At 43.9% G+C, this 4255-nt stretch overlaps 1 non-coding gene across 1 annotated transcript; it reads left to right on the forward strand.

Moving 5' to 3' along the window:
* The first annotated feature begins 3671 nt into the window (after positions 1-3671).
* LOC120646627 lies at positions 3672-3778 on the forward strand. Its single transcript, XR_005664527.1, has one exon. It is a non-coding gene; the product is annotated as a small nucleolar RNA R71 (small nucleolar RNA).
* The last annotated feature ends 477 nt before the right edge of the window (positions 3779-4255 follow it).

The following is a 4255-nucleotide window of genomic DNA, read 5'->3' on the forward strand; positions in this document are numbered from 1 at the left end:
TGTGTGTTCTAATCTCAACCCCCCCCCCCTTGTATTTATAGCAGGGAGCCACGGGGTGAGACTCTCCAAACCGACCTAAGAGACCAACCAGGAGGTGCCATGTGGCTTGGCTAAGGCGGTGGGGCCCACAGGCCAGGTCGGCCGCCCAGGTAGGTCGGTCGGCCAGCCAGTAGAGCCAACCACCCCCATCTTCTTCGAGCAGGCTGTCCTGGGTCTCCTTGTCTAGTCTATGTTGGTAGTGGCCTGTCTTGGCTTGTCTGAACTGGGTTCTTGCATCACTTTTGGTCCATCTAAGCCTGAATCGGTGCTCTGATATTTTCTGTGATTTTATGTCGGGCCAAAGTGTGCTTGTAACCTGCATATTAGCTCAAAAACACAACTTGTATTTTCTAAAAGGTAAAGTGTGGTTTAGGGACTTTATTGGATAAAGATAAGTGTAAAAAATGCAAACTCTCTTGATTTTCTGATCAAGTTGTCGCCTGGAAATGATCGTTAGTGAGCGTCAACAAGATCCCCCAAGCTGTCCTTTGCTCGTCCTGAGCAAAAAAAGACAAATCAGGTTGTTGATTAGAAAATCACTTTGACTCGTACCTTACTTGCCATTAGGGGTGATAAAGGGCCCAATATTTTGAACAAAAAAATCTAAGGGACGGGCCCTAAAAGGGCCGGGCTCTAATCTTATACAATTTTGAACTAAATAATTTAAGGGCCTTGTTGGGCATTGAAGAGGCCACTAGGGCCATGACCCATTACCACCCCTACCTGCCATGTCATAGTCTGAAGTAGAGAGTTCATCTATAAGCTTAAATAAGTTGGCTAACATACCTTTGCACAATTACCTTACTCCTTCATGGGGCTTCTTAGCTGTTTCCTTGTCTTGGGCTGTTGAGAATTAGAACGGTGCATAGAGTAGTACTTACTTGCTCATAGATCTGTAATCCATCTGGAGGTACTTTTTGAAAGATTTTTGAAAACATGGCAAAGTTTCCAGGACAACTCTCTCGAGGCACTCAACTTGTATTTCCTTACCAGGGCAGTATCTGTCTTCGATCTTTCCTACTGCTACAAAGCTTTTGTGGAGCTCAAGGTAGAATAAGAACAGGGCATACTTGCATTCCATATATTGTAAAGTCAAAGAGAGGATCCATGGAGAAATAAGTCATGCAATCTCGACCAAAAGGTGCAAGTGAATGAGTGGATGGATGGATGGATGTTTGTGGCTTACTCCTTGAGGCAATGGTTTTCTCTCTCGAATCATCCCTATCTCTTTTTTTTTGAGACATGGCTACCCCTTTTTCTCTCTTCTTTTTTTTTGGTCATGCTTCTTTGGCATGCCATCTTTTTTCTTTTTGGAGCAACCATAATCTGACTTTATTTTATTTCAGGGATGTTTTACGAGAGAGATCACCAAGACATGGAGCATTTATTAATGTGGAATGGATGGATGGTGATACCACTTCGCAGTGTATGAATGTAGCAAATGGATGGGACGTGTACATGCTTATGATCGAGAAAGCATGAAAAACATCTCACTAGGGTCACACAATTTGACAAAACTCAACAGAACATCAAGCAGCATATGTGTAAGGTTTTTCATGGAATATGATATATGGCTCTGGTAAGACTTTGCATCTCACTGGGGTACTTGCCTTTTTAGATTTTTGAAAACAACTCCAGACTTCAAGCATCACTAGAACAAACTTGCACAACCTTATTTACCATATATATACTCACAACAACTTAGACTTCGATCAAGCATATGCAACCCACGGAACTTTAAGGTTCATTGTCAAGGTATTTGCATAACCAACAGATTTAAACTCAAGAGAACTCTCATTTTCAAACTAGGCACAACAAACATGATAGAGCAAAGCAAAAATCATCCTTTCAACTTGTCATAAGGAGTTAAAACATTCTTACCGTGCATGATGAAAAAGGAAAATAAAGCAGTGAATTTTTATTTGTTTTTGAAAGTTTTTATCAAATTTTATTCGAAAGCAAGTAAAGGATACAATTGACTTAGGGGAGGGAACCTCCCCCAAGCTAGCTCTTGGTTTAGGGTGCGAAAAGCAGGACCTTTCTCCATACCTGATCAGGTTGAGGTCGTTTCGTCCATACCTGGAGAAGTAGTAGCTGTTGATGACGTCTTATTCTTCTTGCGCCATTTCTTCTTGTTCTTCTTTGATGGCATTGGCGGTTCAGGAACATGATCCTCGAAAGTAGGATAGACAATTTCCAGATCTTCCCATACTGTATTGGTGATGAAATCGGGGATCTTCTGGTCGTCTTCTATTAGCTCGGTTGGTGGAGTATGAACCTCCCAATCCTCCCAAGCCGATTTGGCAGGGGAGTGATAATCTTGATCTTCCCATCCGAGTTCTGCCCATAACCCTTGTTTCTCACTATCCTCATGAATCAGGAATACTTCCCTCTTGTTTTGAAACTTGAATTCCTTGGTCTTTCTCATGATGCGGAGGCTGATTCTTCCTGTCCCTACATCAATTCTGGCGTTTGTATCCTTGAGGAATTGTCGCCCAAGTATGAGCGGAATCCCAAGATCTCCTTCCATATTAAGGACTACAATGTCCACCAATATATAGGTATTCTTGACTTTCACCATAAGCCTTTCCACGACTCCTTCAGGATATCTTATCGTGGAATCCACCAGTGGAACACACATAGTGGTAGGAAAAGTTGATGGATAGCATAGCTTTTCGAATGTTACCTTGGGCATGATGTTGACGCTGGCTCCAAGGTCACAAAGGGCGTGATCAAATTCACAATCAAAGATTGAGCAACTGATCACTGGGGTTCTGGGATCTTCTCTTATTGTAGCTGCTAACTCGCCCCACGCACCTCGTCTTGGGTGTGTAAGCTTCTCTGCATAGCTGAGGGGTGTCCTGCTGAGTGGCTCTTTCCACATAGCATTTATGACATTGACGCTCTTTAGAGTTGATTCAGGTTGCCCCGGAATCTTCTCTAGTTTAGCAGCAGGTGTAGCAACAGCTAATTGAGCCAATTGAGTTTCTAGCACCTTGTTGAAACTCAGCTGGTTCTTCATAGCAGTGGAGAATCCGTCTATCTTGGCATGGATGGTCTCCATTGATTTGTCTATAGCGGCCAACTTCTTCTGAAGGGACTCATTGATCTTCGCTTGACCGTAGACAAGATCTTTCAAGGTAGGCTGGTTAGGATTGAAAGAATTTTAATTTCCATTACCTCTTTGATAGTATGGGCGTGGTTGATTCCACCCCTGACCTCCTTGTGGACGAAACCCATTGTTGCCATTGAGAAATAAAGCTTCCTCTTGGGTTTCTAGGCAGCTATTGTCCGAATGTCCAACATTCCTGCAGACCTCGCACGTCATATGAGTTTCCAAGGCTTGAAGTGTTTGCATTTGAGCCTTATTTTGGGAATAATCTTCAAATTTCTTGAGGAGGAGATCAATCTTCATAGCGAGCATGTCGGCCTCCTTGATGGAGTGCAGACCTCGCTGGCGTGGTTGGAGGCGATCATCGCTGCAACCTTGGTTGGAAACCATCTTCTCGATTAAAGATGTAGCTCTTTCAATGGTCAGCGAGAAGAAAGCTCCAACCGCAGCGGCATCCACATGATCACGGGATGATTGAATCAACCCATTGTAGAAGTTCTGTAGAATAAGCCAATTGTCTATTCCATGGTGCGGACACACCAGAATGTACTCCTGAAGTCTCTCTCAAGCTTCAAGAATTGACTCATTTGATGCCTGCTGAAAATTCGAAATTCGACCACGAAGAGCATTGGTTTTGCCCATCGGGAAGAACTTTGAGAGGAACACCTTGGCACATTTATCCTAAGTGTCCACAGCAGCCTTGTTAGCATAAAACCACTATTTCGCTCTCTCCAAGAGAGAGAACGGAAACAGACGGAGCCGAATTGCATCTTGCGATACACCCTTGATAACAAAAGTACTGCAGAGCTCCAGGAACTGCTGGAGATGAGCATTGGCGTCCTCATTGGCCTTGCCACAGAAAGGGCTGGCCTACACCATCATAATGAGACCCATCTTGATCTCGAAATTTTTCCCTCTGGTGTTAACCTCGTGCCCAGTAGGGACCTGGTTAGCAGACGGAACAGAGCAATCACGGAGTGTCTTCTGGGCCATAGCTTGAGAAGCTGACGACGATGCGATGACTGGTTCGGTTGCCGAGGGTGAGATTTGAGGAGGTACAATACGAGGTCGAACTCTTCTCAAAAGTGACTCTGAATTGGAATG

The sequence above is a fragment of the Panicum virgatum genome, chromosome 8K (genome assembly GCF_016808335.1).
Source record: "Panicum virgatum strain AP13 chromosome 8K, P.virgatum_v5, whole genome shotgun sequence".
Lineage (NCBI taxonomy): Eukaryota > Viridiplantae > Streptophyta > Magnoliopsida > Poales > Poaceae > Panicum > Panicum virgatum.